At 35.9% G+C, this 15,201-nt stretch overlaps 1 long non-coding RNA gene across 2 annotated transcripts in view; it reads right to left on the reverse strand.

Annotated features, from left to right (window-relative positions):
- Nucleotides 1-3,363: 3,363 nt before the first annotated feature.
- Nucleotides 3,364-15,201, reverse strand: part of LOC127011568 (uncharacterized) — a 164,532-nt gene continuing 152,694 nt past the window's right edge. The window contains exons 3-6 of one of the 2 annotated variants that reach the window (XR_007764636.1): nt 6,187-6,242; nt 5,893-6,119; nt 5,726-5,838; nt 3,364-3,495 (exon numbers count right to left, since the gene is read on the reverse strand). This is a non-coding gene — a long non-coding RNA (uncharacterized LOC127011568). Of the gene's footprint in view, nt 3,496-5,725; nt 5,839-5,892; nt 6,134-6,186; nt 6,243-15,201 lie in introns of both variants that reach the window. The other variant, XR_007764634.1, reaches the window with a different exon arrangement.

Raw genomic sequence — 15,201 nt, forward strand, 5'->3', positions numbered from 1 at the left:
TACTATAAACGAGAATAACACCCATTTTGACCCCAACTGAAATAAAATTTAAGGTCCCTGTTATTGTGGACGTTTAACGTTAAGAAAATGTTGAAAGAACGTGTTTTACCAGCACCATCAAATCGGTAAACGAGACACAATATTACACAACAAAAGAGAAGGTTGGTTAGAAAAGGATACACATAATGGCTTTCAGGTGGGAAAAGAAAGATCAGTTTTTATACACAGAGTCATACTCAGGTAGCCAATAGGGGGCAGTTTGGAAACAATTATTTCGACTTTGGGAAAAAATCAATGATTTTAATTTGCTGAAGTTCAAGTATACAGATCTTGAGGTAAACAAAAAATATAAACACCTATATAAAATATATATAAATCTATATAAGTTGTGTTATAATACTTGGAATGCGTAATATGATATTGTTTCTTTAGACATATATCACGGATTTACTTAAAGTAAATAACACTCTAAACGAATTTGATGGAATTCTGTTCATTGCATACTTGGACGTATTCAGTTTATTCAATTAAATTTCTTTGAACGTAATGGAGATAATATGAAAACATAAAGGAAATCATATAGACACATATGTGCCGTGTAATGGTCTCTGGCTCTGGCTAATACCTTGAGGATTCTTTTGTGGAAAGGGGACAATCTTTGCCAATTTACCAGTAAAACGTTCCATGAATGGAACTTCAAACCTAATCATCGTGAAAGCCGACAAAGGTATAAAGAAAATTTACCACCGCAAAGTTCAAAGGGGAGATGGGTTTCATCAAGCATTCGAATAACCCTTATAGCTCGCTTATGGTGATAGTAAAAAACCCGGCAAGTCGAGATGTGTGAAGATTTCACGTAGATCAACGCAAAATTCGCGAAGGACACGACTAACATCATGCTGGATCAACTACGATTAGCCAGGTTTATCAACAACTTGGACTTAAAGGAAAAGTACTGGAAAATTCCTGTGGAAGTGTAACAGTAACAGTGCCAGAAAAGGGGCCGTTCCAATGGAGGGTAATGCCATTCGGATTACAGTCAACATCCGCGCCATTTAAACATGCCTTGGACCAAGTAACTGGACCGGAAATGTCACCACATACGTTCTCAAATTAAGACGATATATTGTTTACGTTAAATTGTCCGAAAAGTATTTCGTTTAAGGAGGAAGTACAGAAAGTTCAAGCAGAAGTTTAAGTAGCCAATGGATTGGTATAGACCACAACAAAGGTGCAACCGCAACCCAGCACGAACAGTTAACAGTTGGCGAGCTTAGGCAGTACCTAGGAGTGGCATAATAGTACCAACGTTTCGTACCGGTCTTCACAAGCCATCGTCAAGCAACTCTATGACCTACTCCTCAACGACGTAAAATAGGTGGGTACGCAAAAACCCCAATAGGCGCTCGAGGACGTAAATGCAAAACTGGTGTCTGACCCAATATTAGCGTGTCCAGTTTTCGGAAAGATATTCATTCTACAAACAGTCTAACGCAGAATATGGAAAACGGCGAATAAGATGATTTCCCGCTGCAGGTAACTATACGACAACGAAAGAGTGCTTGCCCATTGTCTGGTGGCTACTATCGGGGATCGACATTTTATCTTTCTGCCAAAATAGGAGCTTAGTTGCAAAGACCAGAATTCTGTTCATCAAACATAAGTCAACGACGCCCAAGGTAGACTCAACGGATCTTAGGATATAGGCAAGCATTTTAAAGTCAAGGCCAGAGTCTTTGGAACTTGCACCAACAACTAGAACACCATCGAGTGAAGGACACTAAGAATCATACCGTAAAGCCTAAACACAGTTAAAATTCAACTGAAGTGACCAAACAATGAGAGGAGTTCGTGTAGGAGCCTAAGCAAAATAGCGGCGACCAAAACCAAAGCGCAGGTCACAGAGAAAGGTGCGGCTTCTAAACAAAACTCAAGGGAAAGGAAACCTTCAACACCAAGGGTATATGGCCAGAAGGGAAGCGAGGCCCGAGGTCGGAGTATAGACAAATGCCTATCAGCCGGCCTACCCGAATTTTGCGGCGACGTGCTAAGAATGATGTCAAGGAAAAATGGATGTGGCGGTTGAGAAAAGGCAGGCGCTCGTTGGTCTTAGCGAAGTTGCCTGGGTACGGCGAACGCTTGTAGGGTGCTGCGAAAGGGTCCCGCTGTAAAGAAAGCACTTTCCTTGCGATGGCAGAAGCAAAGCCTGGTGATAGAGCCCGTCGCCGCCGATGCGTATTGCTCCAGCAGAGGATGCATAAGGGTAAGAGTGGCGGCATCTAGGGTTCGGGTGTCTGCTAAGCATGAAATTTAAAAGAAAAAAATCGCCAAAAAGTAAAACACAAAACACTTTCACTGGGACAGGCAATCGTCATTAACGCGCACGAACAAAGAAAAAAACAAGACTACAAGAGTGAGATGTATTTTTGATGAAATCAACTTTAAAGAGCGCGGGTCAGATTTGAAGCAAGCAATGGGCAATTTATCGCGGCAGCGCACATTCCTGTCAGGCTTTCTTTCAGGACATCCCTTTGTATCTCCGCTACCCAGTTGGCGACCAGTCTTGGGGCAGAAAAGAGAAAAGCACTCAGGAACACGGAAAAAAAGGTGGAAATACAAGAGAAAACTTACCGTCGAAAAGTTTTGAGCGAAGGAAAAGCTAAGGATTGAATGTACCAGAAGGCCTATATAAGCGGAAACATCGCTGGAAGCTGGATCGCTCATAGAGAGTCAGAACGCGAGTAAAAAACGACAAACAAGTTATAGTTAAGGATATACAGAAAGTCACCAAGAAGCAAGATCGCTTCGTCAAGACTTTTCGGATAGAAAAGTCATCGAATTGAAACACAGATAGATGAGGTCCCAAAAGCTCCTAGTGTCCGGTTATCTAGAAAAAATTAGGCGATCCATCTGTTAGGCTCGGGAAAAGAAAACGCATGCAAAATTGGCGAGGACGCTAGGATCCACACAAGCGCCAGCTACTGGTGTGCTATGTGCTATATGTCGTTTGAAGGGTATAATACTATTTCCATCTTTCAAACATGATTTATCTTAATACCAACGTTTAAAAACTATAGGAAAAAGTTTTTCTATATCGACCTTTTTAAGGTTTTTTTATTGCTTGTTCAATTTTTAAGAAATATTGCCAGCTTTAGTGATTTAAAAAAAAATTATTTCATTATTTCTCCAATCGTTTCTTTGACAGCTATATGTTACAGTCGTCCGATATTTATTAATTTTAATTCGACATTCCAAAAAAAAAACAACGAAGGAAGGATCGGAAAATGTGACAGCTAAATGATGTAGTCGTTTGATTTTGATAAAATAAAAATCGAAATTCAGAATAACTTATGAAATTTTATTTTCAAGCTAAGAAGGTTATATATTTTGAAAAAAAATTTTAAATACAATTTTTAAAAATTTTTTGTCCGTTTATTCCAATGGGAGCTATAAGATATAGTTGCCCGATCCGGCTGGTTTCGATTTATATACTACCTGCAATAGAAAGAAGACTTTTAGGAAAGTTTCAGCCCCATAGATTTAAAACTGACAGACAAGTTGCGTAGAAACGGAAGGACATGGCTAGATCGACTCGTCTAGTGATGCTGATCAAGGATATGTATACTTTATGGTGTCGGAAACGTTTTCTTCACTGCTTTGCAAGCCTCTGACTACAATCATTATACTTTCTGCAAGGATATAAAAATGCGACAATGTTTACATGTTAAGGGTACAGTGCATGTGAAGATATTACAAAGTCGTATTTGGGTCGTGTGATCTTGGTAAGCCTCTTTTCTCTCCAACATAACGCGCCACAAGCTCATCTGTCGCATAATCGTAATACGATTGTGCTGAGTTTCGGTCCTATTCCCCCCTTTTCGACCATCTTGAGCCAAGTCCATCGATGCGATTATGGCTCTCTGAAGTTATGTCAATGTTCCGACGGCACAGCCTCTTTTAAAACGTCATGTGGTGAATTCATTTTCAATATGTAAGTAATGCTTTTGCATAAATAAAAATATTCTTTGTATAACTAAATGATTATCTATATAAAGTTTTAATCCTTAAATCCTTGAATTTAGCTAGGATCAATGTTCATTAAACATAGTAACATTACCCAATAATGCGTTTATCAAAGCGATAGAGATTGTATCTTGCTTAAATATACAAGTGGTATAGTCAGTCTCGGAATCGGTGGGACCAGGGAGTTCGTGGGCTGGCTCGCGTTCAAATAATAAGTTTTCCTTTGGTGGCTTATGTTTATTTACATTGAGTTTAAATTTATATTGTGATTGTATGGTCGTCAGCTGGTGTTACGGGTATCGATGTCGTGTTGAGAGCTGCGGCTTCGCGAACTCGTTTTGTATGGCCCATGGTTGGTATTACTTTTCTCTTGGTGGCGCCCGGCACGCTTTTAGGGGTGCGCGCGATCCTCTACTTGGCACCCCTAGGCCTTTGTCTGGGATTTGGTATTGCTGCCTTAATTGCCGAAGTCCATTGCGAGAGCAGTCTGGCCTGTGTTGGTAAACATCTGCCCGTTAAGCAGGGCGTTTTTAACAGCCCCAGCAAAAATTCTTTGCTTTTATGACCTATAAAGTTATTTCAACGGTGTTGGAAACTTATCCGGTGTTGTTTTACGCTTGTCGCTCATTTTAATAAAGGGTTTTCTATGTTAGATACCCGCTATTCTCCCGTTTGATCAGGATCACTAGCCGATGCGATCTAGACATGTCCGTCTGTCCGTCTGTCCGCATGTACGCTGATATTTGGAAACTATAAGAGCTAGAACAGTCAGACTTGGCATGCAGATTCCTGGGCTTCCTACGCAGCGCCACACCCACTCTTACGCCCATAATCTGCGAAAATCTGCAGCGCCTACAGGGTACCCAATCGCGCTTGTGGAGGTTATAAGCCCTGAATTGAACTTGACCGGCTTAATCCATGTGGTGGTGTGATAACTTATTATTCCCATATTTAGCGAAGGTAAAATTTATCTTTAATTTTTAATCCAGCACATTTTTCTAAATAAAATGAATTCGGTAATGTGTTGTAATTACTGTTTTTAAGGTGTTCTTTTCATTCCCTATTTTTTGACGAACGACACATTGCAGAAAAAGTCTCGCTACCGCACACTGTCTGAACACTTAACTTATTTTGTGCTTATTTGACAGTCCTGTAAATTTTAGATGTGATTCCTCAAATAACGTATGATATATTTTGGTAAAAAGTCTCGTTTGAAAATTATTATTGAAAATAAATGGCCACATTTACGAGTTCAGAACACTGCTTAAGCATTAAACTTTTTTTGGGCGTATCCAAACTCCATTTGGAAAAAACTTATAAATCTTACATGATGTAACAGCTTAATATTAGAAATTTTAGTTCTACTCATTTCGAAAAAATGTATAGTTTGGCGTGAAAACTTTTTTATCTACACCCTTAACTTTCGAATTACTTATGATTCAGGCCTGAGGTCTAGCCGTTTTAAAGGTATTTCGAAATACTACTATGCTATTCAAAAATTATTTGTCTAAATACCACCGCTTAAAAAAGTTGGCAAAATTTTATTCTGCGCCGATTTTTTAACATTTTCATTTTTTTCAAAAGCGGTATTACGGTACCGGGCAATTCTTTAAAGGTTATACCCATTGACATTTCTTTACGTTTTACATGAAACCTATTGTTGTACAAAGTAAAGTTGTCAAACTAGCTGTATCTCTCTTACCAGTAAATAATAATAAAGGGCGAAACTCATCTAAAGCGCTTCGAGCCACCGTAGCTGCTGAAAAAAATCCAAAGAAATTCCACGAAGGAAAAATCAATGAATTTTTAAATAAGCTGTAAAATTGTAACTGTAAATGTAATTGTATTCTTATTTTTTAATTGACTTACAAGAAATTGTCTTGCGCACTGTAACTCACACAAACGGACAAAAGCGCCGTTCGCTGTATTGCTTTGCTTGTACACCTCCATCTCGCTGGATTGTCTGATAGTTAAGGCAGACGACTTTACCTCTTTTCTTTATTTTTTCTTTATTTCATTATAGTTAAGATCCAAAGCAAGTAAAATAGGAGAATATCGTAGAAGTAAACTATACTTGCATGAAGGAAGTTCAGACTCTGATAATAAAGATCTAGATACACACCCCGTAATTAAACTTACTACAGAACTAATTGTTTTACTCACATTCAGATTAAATAGACTCTCAAGAAACTACCGGTTTGTACATAAGGTGCTTTCCGCTGAAAAAAAGACATTACAGGAAATAAGTACAGTGAATCGTTTTGGATTATCAAATACGGCAGCAATGTTTAAATTTTTAAACCAGTCTTTAAGAAAGTAAGTATATATACAAATAAGTTATTAAAACATTAAAATTACAATGAAAACAATAATAAGCAATCCAACAAGAGAATCTGGAATAAATTTAGCAGTACAAGATGATGAATTTACCAGTCTTGATCATAATGACTTCGTACAAATGTTGATTGCTTTATGGTATGCACTTATAGCTAATACAGAGGCAATATGCTATCTAGCAGTATTTCTGAATCAAGCAGCTAATTCCTCTATGATTTCATTGCCAATGCCCTTTTTAGTTCTCTGCTGGGGTGCTTTGACATTGCCAAGACCAACTAAAACTTTTTGGGTTTCTTTAATTACATATTCTTTGGGAATGATATTTGTAAAGTCCATTATGCACCAGAGAATATTACTTGATGAACAGTTCGTAAATAGATCAAATACATTGAGCTTTGAACTAATAATGAAGCATGGTAAAGCTGCTTATGATCTTTTCCTGCTCGTCGTATTATTTTGGCACAGGTATATGCTAAAAAAGCAAGGCATTTGGACAATTCAACGAACTAACTCAGAACTGCTATTACTGGAGAAAAATCGCAAGTGTTTGAATACATAGTTATTTAAAGTACAATTATTATATTTTAAACATTTCAGCGAGCAACTTACGACGCAGTGAGAGAAAAGATCGACCAGAGGATATACGTGAACTTCTTAGGTATGCAATTCCAATAAGGTAGAATTGAATTAGTTAGTGTAAAATGTATATAAAAATATATTACTATCGCGATATGTAAGCATTAGAATTAATAATGTAAAACCAATATATCATTACTATAAAAAAAATTATTTTGTGAAAGTAGAGCATATACCGAAATTTCCATACTCAACAAGGAAGAGCGCTATAGTCGAGTGCCTCGACTATCAGATACCCGTTACTCAGCTTAAGGGTGCAAATGAGAAATGGAGATAAAAATCGATATTTCAAGGCACCATCTACCGGCTATTTTAGTAGATGATATGTGGGCGGCAGACAGATTTTAGCGTTTAAGCCGTTTGTGGGCGTTAGAGTGGGCGTGGCCCATTTTTTTTTTGGGTCAATCGATATGTATTGATGAGACAAACACAATTCAGTTAAAATTTTGATCCTATCATAATGATTGTAGGCACTACAGATTTTTTTTGATTGTAGACGTTATAGTTTCTGAGATCTCAGCGTTCATACGGACCGTGATCCTAATCAAGAATATATGCATATACTTTATGGGGTCGGAAACGCTTCCTTCTACCTGTTACATACTTTCCGACGAATCTAGTATACCCTTTTACTCTACGAGTAAAGGGTATAATTATTGAGAATTAATTTATGTGAGATCACTTTAATACATATTTGGAAGGAGAAATCAAATCACATTTATTTGGTAAAATACCAATTTTTGTTAACAAATAAGGTTTATTTTACATACGAGGCTGTTACGAACGCCCTCCATAGAAAAGATTCACATAAAGAAATATCGGCGAATCTAGAGTCGGATAGAGGGGTGCTTTTAACTAGCCAGACTCAGGATAATAAAGTCAAAAAAATTTCAATTCGGCAACTTACTGGTGTCGCGTGTCCAGAACAACGGTCACAATCGACCTACTGGTAATCATACCCCGGTAGATGGCAAAGTGCAACAGCCGGCGGCTTACCCCAAAAGTCAAAGTCAAAGACGATGTGGCATTAATTGAGCTTCAAAGGCAAATTATTCATGGAAAACCCTCTACCTAGAATGTCTAGTTCAGATTAAAGCAATATCGCATAAATTACAAACAAATCTTTAGATCATCGGCAAAAAGGAGGAAATTAGAAACATCGATACAAGCATAATTGTAATTTATAAAAATAAAAAATGACCAAAAGAGCTACTCTGATATACTCCAGATGTCGCATAAGCATGGGCAATGCATCACTTTGCATGATTTTCTTAAGAGTGCCCGTTCTGTGATGGCTATTCAAAGAGCGCAGACGAAATTTTATCAAAAGGAAAAGGTGTACAGATATTTTCGATAAAGAGGGCAAACGGAGAATGCAGAATGATGAAAAGAGGCGCCAAACCACAGCGCAGTTCGGAAAAGTAACTATTGTAAATTGCGAGCATAAGCCACCCAAAAAAAAACAGCAGATTCTGTTTTTCTCAAGTCGAAACCGAGATTTATGAGACCAGGACCAGAAAATAAATGGTTAACGGAAAAGAAATCCGACCGGTCATAGCAGCACAGTGGACAGGAGGAGGAGCCGATAAAATGATAAATCATATATCACAGCCCTTGACGATCCACTAGGAACAAGTAGGTGGTAAAACACAGGCTGATCGTGTAATGATCAAGCGACAGCTTAGCTTGCGGGCAGAGGACCCGTAACTGTAAGTAATAAGGGGGACTTTTAAAAATGACAAAATTGTTCTGCTGAATTTAAAGCAGCCAAATTTTATAAACGTTAGTTTTACAGTTTTGAAGTTTTCTAGTTTGGCTAACAGCTACAATTACCTAAAATTCACCCTTAACACCAGAACTACTACCACCGTTTAAAAATTATGGGCAACATTTTGTTTTGTTGCGATGTTTTAAAGCTTTTTTTATTGTTAAATACGGCTCTAATTAAAAGCTGTATAGTTCTTGAGATTCTCAAACTTTTGACGCACGACACATTGCTGACAAAAGTTTCTTTTAAAAGTTATTAATAAAAAATTAATGTCCCCATTTACGAGTTCAGAACACTGCCTGAGCATTAAACCAAACTATCTTTGAAACATTATTGTTGAGAAATATTCATACATTCATCGTCAACTATTAAAGCAACAAGTTTACGTTGTTTATTCAAAAGGTGTTTTTAAATACTTTGTACGCTTTCCTAATATTATTTGACTTAATAAAACCATATAAACATTTTGATTAAAAGTGTTTTTGTTCCGATTTTTTAAACTTTTCTTGTATTTCTCAAAAGCTTGAATTACGATTTCCGGATGAACTTTAAAATGTATACCCATTGACTTTCCTTGACGATTTACATTGTTGTATAAAGTCACGTTGTCAAATTTGTATTCAACGAAAATGGTCACATGTACTAATTCAGAATGTATAACCTGAGCGTAAAACCTTTTTTTGTGGATCCATTCATTTAAGGGTCTTAAAAATATTTAAATTGTTATAAATAGTTCCACATAAAAACCTTAAATTTTATGATTTTTGTGAAAGTAGGAGTTAATAATTGATTCCAATTCCTCTTAACGAGGTAAAAATTTTCGGCAATTAAAAGTTCTGATATAAGCTTTTGTGACTAAAATGAATTATATTATCTACTAAATAAATACATTTTCTTTATTTTTATACGTAAGTTTTTCTTCATTTGGAAAAACTAACTAATTTGGCATAAAAACAGCTTTAAATAGCAACTATTGATATACGAGTAACCATAACTTGCAAATTACTAAAGCGACTTAATATTTGTCTTAATACCATCGTTTGATTTTTTCCGATTTTTTTTTCCTTTTTTCTTAAAAGCGGCAATTACAATTTCGAGCTCAACTTTAAAGTATATACCCATTGACATTGACAGAAAACACCGCCACTATAATTGTTTCATATTAATTCACCACCCATTTTTCGATCTTTCCTATGACAGCTAAGATAAAGTATACCGAATTTAATAAAATGAAATTCGAAATTCAGAAATAATAAAAAAATGTTCTTTCAAAGCGTATGAGGTTTTATATTAGAAAACACCAAATATAATTTTTTCATTTTATTTTCCCATTAATTTTTCGATCTTTCCTATGGCAGCGATATGATACAGTCGTCCGATTTTGATATAATTAATTTCTAATTCTAACTAATTAAAAAATGTTATTTCCAAGCGCAGGAGGTTATATCTTAAAAAGCACCAAAGATATAATTTTTATACCCTTGCAGAGGGTATAATGATTTCAGTCAAAAGTTTGCAACGCAAAGAAGGAGACGTATCCGACCCCATAAAAAATATATATAAAGTATATATTCTTGATCAGCGTCACAAGACGAGTCGATCTAGCCATGTCCGTCTATCCGTCCGTCTGTCCGTCCGTTTCTACACAAACTAGTCTCTCAGTTTTAAAGCTGAAACTTTCCCAAAAGTCTCCTTTCTATTGCAGGTAGTATATAAGTCAGAACCAGCTGGATTTGCCAAGAAACGGACGGACAGACGGGCATTTCTAGATAGACTCGTCAAGTGATGCTGATCAGGAATATATTAACTGTATGGAGTCGGATACGTCTCCTTCACTGCGTTGCAAATGGACTGACTGAAATCATTATTCCCTCTGCAGGGGCTTAAAAATAAATAGTCATATTTTCTAGTTCAAATCACTACCTGAGCATTAAACTGAGCATAACTTTTATAAAAACTGGCTACTTTGGCGTGAAAATAGCTATAAATAGCTAAAATGCATACATCCTTGTCTTACCAACTACTAAAGCTACAGGCTTCTTTCTGATTGCTTAAAGACGGCTCTAACGATTTCATACTAAATTTTAAGCTGTACAGTCCTTGGCATACCTCAACTTTCGACGCACGACATAGTGCTGTAAAAAGTCCCTATGAAAAATATTATTAACGAAAAGAAATGAACTTGTTTTGTGCATATGTAAACTCTATTTGACGGTCCTAGAAATATGGTATGATGTATGAAATACTACTTACGTATTTTAAACATTATTTATATTATGGAAACGCGGATTCCGTGAAAATATGCTTATAATGACCCTAGTACCCCTTGCCACCCACTCATTTGCATATGCGGGTTTTAAGACAATTAACATAATCCATAAATTAATTGATTTTAATTGATTTCGAGGTCATAAAAAAGTCACTATCATGTCCATAAAGAGTATATTTGTTTGCCCCCATTGCCTAACATCCCTATGTGACAATATTGATCCTGTTTCCTCCTCCTCATTATGAGCAAATAATAGGCAAGTGTGAAAGGTGTAAGATAAAAAGAACGCACACCTAAAGTGTCCGACGGTTTTTATGACGTAGCCTATTGCCTTATTATCACGGGATTTGCATTGCGTTTGAGAAAAGTCGCACATTCAAAGAATCCAAAGGTTGTAATCTCAGAGAAACATGACCAACCATATTTGGGAATAATGTTTTCTATGATTGCAGGACTAGTTTCTAAATCAAAAGAAACCCAATAAAAAAATTTCACAAATTATTGATTCTCAGATATGGGAAATATTTTCAAACCCAATTTTCTTGTTTTTGCCCCAGAACGCCTTGCCACTAAAACGAGATTCAAATTATCATATGGGTACGACTCAGAATTCAATTCAACTTTCAAGTTTGATAAGTTATTTGTGATAAGTTCTCCAATTAGTGTAAATCCAATTATTGCGAATCGAGGTTTTTCTCGAATCGCCGACAATTTCACAATCCATTTGTTTTGTCTGCCAAGCCCCAATTTGGGGTTAACATATAAATACCTTCATTTTCAGGCATCCTTGTCTTCAAAATCAGCGCCTTTTTATTAAATTTATTGAACTCTTTGCTTACTGTTTCTGTTACCTTGATGGTAGTTACTAACTGTATACATATGGACGTTGATGTACTTCGAACAGTACAAACAAGACACCAAGCACGTGCTTGTTACGCGCGGAGCGCTTTTATCAATTTGGGCAAAAAATGCGAGTGCAGACAAAAATTTGATTTACATCGTGGCAAATTTAGAGGATAATAATTTCGTGTAAGTCTAAAAGGAAAATTGAATGTTAGGCGGTTTAAAAGAATCAGATGTCTCCTCTTATAAGATTTTGTATAAAAAAAATACCAAGCATTGTTCTACGATTTACAAGTGTAGGTAAATTAAGCAATTGTAATCTACTCTGGTAGGAAGGTAGCCTTGAGTTTTGATCCCAGTTCAAACTACGCAGGGCAAATAAAAGACTTTTTTTGTACCTACCCAATACGGTCGATGTGCACTTAACAGATTTATGATATAGTCGTCCGATTTTGATAAAATGTAATCCGAAATGGGCTCGGAATTTCTTCCTTCTGCCTGTTACATACTTTCCGAGGGATCTAAACCCCTTTTTCTCTACGAGTAACGGGTATAATGACCATATTTACCAGTTCAGAACACACACATTGAACTTTTTTTGTGTGTATTCAAACTCTCTTTGACGAACGTGGAAATTTGAGATGATAGAAACAGCTTAATATAAGAAAGCTTAGTATAACTTCTTTTGGGAAAACTTTCTAGTTTGTCGGGAAAACAGCGATAAATAAAATAAATTCTTAAACCCCTAACTATTAAAGCTTTAGGCATGTGCTATATGGCATTAAAAAAGTTTTTCGTAATACTATTTAATTCCTTTAAAAATAATTTTTCTATATATCACCGTTTTTTATGGGTAAAAGCTTTTTTATTCCCACTTTTAAAAACTTTTTTTTCTGATTTCTTTAAAATGGCTTTAACAATTTGAAATTAATTTTAAGCTGTATAGTTCTTGAGATTCCTCAACCTTTGAAGCACGACACATTGCTGTAAAATGTCCTGTTTACCAGTTCAGAACACTGCTTGAAAATTTAACTTTTTTTGTGCGTATCCAAACTCTCTTTGACGAACCTGGAAATTTAAGATGATGTAAACCGCTTTATATAAGAAACATTAGTTCTGGACAGTTAACAGTTAAAAAAAAGCTTAAATTCATACACCCCTAACTACCGAACTACTAAAGCTTCAGTCATGTGCTGCATGTCGTTAGGGAGGTATTTTTTTAGACCATTTTTATACCCTTGCAGAGGGTATAATGATTTCAGTAAAAAGTTTGCAACGCAGTGAAGGACACGTTTCCGACCCCATAAAGTAAATATATAAAGTATATATTCTTGATCAGCGTCACAAGACGAGTCGATCTAGCCATGTCCGTCTGTCCGTCCGTTTCTACGCAAACTAGTCTCTCAGTTTTAAAGCTATCGGGCTGAAACTTTTTCAAAAGTCTTCTTTTTATTGCAGGTAGTATATAAGTCGGAACCAGCCGAATAGGACAACTATATCTTATAGCTCCCATTGGAACAATCGGAGAAAAAATTTGAAAAAAAATTATATCTTTGGTGTTTTTTAACATATAACCTTATAAGCTTGAATTTTTAATTAGTTCTGAATTTTGATTTAAATTTTATTAAAATAGGACGACTATATCATATAGCCATCGGATTATTGGTGGGAAATAATGTGAAACAAATTATAGCTTTGGGGCTTTTTGAATATAATATAATAATTGGGAATATAAATTTTTATATTTTTAAGAAATTCGAATTCAATTTAATAAAATCCGCTTTCGCATCTTTTTTACGGAGTGGAAAATCTGATTATGAAAAAGACAAATTAAAGAGTTTATAAATCGGTTTACAAATGGTTGACGCCAAAACTTAAGCACACATTCAGGAAGTCTATCAGGACCGGGAGAACAATTTGGCGTTGTTGTTGATAAATCTCTTAAGAGAGCTTTTGGTGATTACAGGGGAAAAAATACAATTGCCCTATTTAAGGGATTAGGGTAGTTAGAATTTGACCAAGCTGTCGAACTATAAGTAGTTTGGAAAAACTCAGCAAATAAATCATCAAAAAACAGAATTCGTCGATGCCTCTATTGAGTTTAGACGTACCGATGAAGGCAATGCCAATGACTTACGCTTGTCTTTAACAAAGTTGAAAAACTGTTTCGAATTGTTTGAAAATTCAAATTTACATCGATTTAGATACATAGAATAGTAATGACTGTTGAGAGCATTAAAATCCGTTCGAGCCACCACATATTTCGAAAAATCTGCTGGTCTACCCGATACTTTTTATAAGTGCTAGATTTAAGGTTTTTAAGTCTTTGAAGCGCATTGGTAAACCAAGGATGCCTGCTTAGGTTTGAAGGAAACATATCAGGAACGCACTAATTTAAAAAGTATTTAACACTATATAGAATAATTCAGTGGCACTTTCAATATCTGTACAATTGTACAAGTCTCTCCAATTATAATTAGAAATCATATCGTTAAGTTTATTATAGTCACATTTACGAAAACATCTCATTTTAATTGGAGAAACTCAGTTCCATAGTTGGATGATATCGGTCTTGAGGTACAACAAGAGCGTCAATTCTACATAATGTGATTTCAGACGGGTCTGAAACAAACACAAGGTCTAATTGTCTACTTAAGGAATTTTTAAAGCTTACTTGCTGTAACGATAATTCTAAAAGTTCATCCGCAAAATCATGGTCGGATAAAACCATAGCGAGTCAGTAGGAGGAGAAATATCAGTTAGATTAAAGTCACCTAAAACAATCATAAGGTCTCTGTTAGAAGAAAGGGATAGAATATATTTTATTGCAGACAGATGATGCTCATAAATTACTAGATCAGAGCCAGGTGGAATATAAGAACATGTAAATAAAAAACAGGTTAAGATTGCAAGAATACTTTCACACTGAGAAATTCTACTTCATTCGGGATATGTATGCAAATTTTTTCAGATATTAGGCTAGAGGTAACAGCAATCAGCACACCGCCCCCCTCCGTGAGTGGCGATCGGTCCTATACGTATTAAAGTTATTACCCAGAACTTCAGAGTCGGATATCTCTGGTTTCAGCCAAGTTTCCGCAAAAGCTACGAAGATATTGTACGAAGTAAATGCAGAAGAGTCAGCATCAAGCTTGGGTAGCTTCATATTTAGTCCTCTAACATTTTTATACGCCAAGTTTAAACTTTTTAGTTTTTTGGCACAGTGGAGGGCCTGTTATTTGTTCTCGGTTTATTTGGCACAAAATCTTTAATTACTAAACCATCATTAAGCCAAAAGCTTTCAGAAAGTAAAACATTAAAAACA

This window comes from Drosophila biarmipes, chromosome 3R, assembly GCF_025231255.1.
Source record: "Drosophila biarmipes strain raj3 chromosome 3R, RU_DBia_V1.1, whole genome shotgun sequence".
NCBI classification, from domain to species: domain Eukaryota; kingdom Metazoa; phylum Arthropoda; class Insecta; order Diptera; family Drosophilidae; genus Drosophila; species Drosophila biarmipes.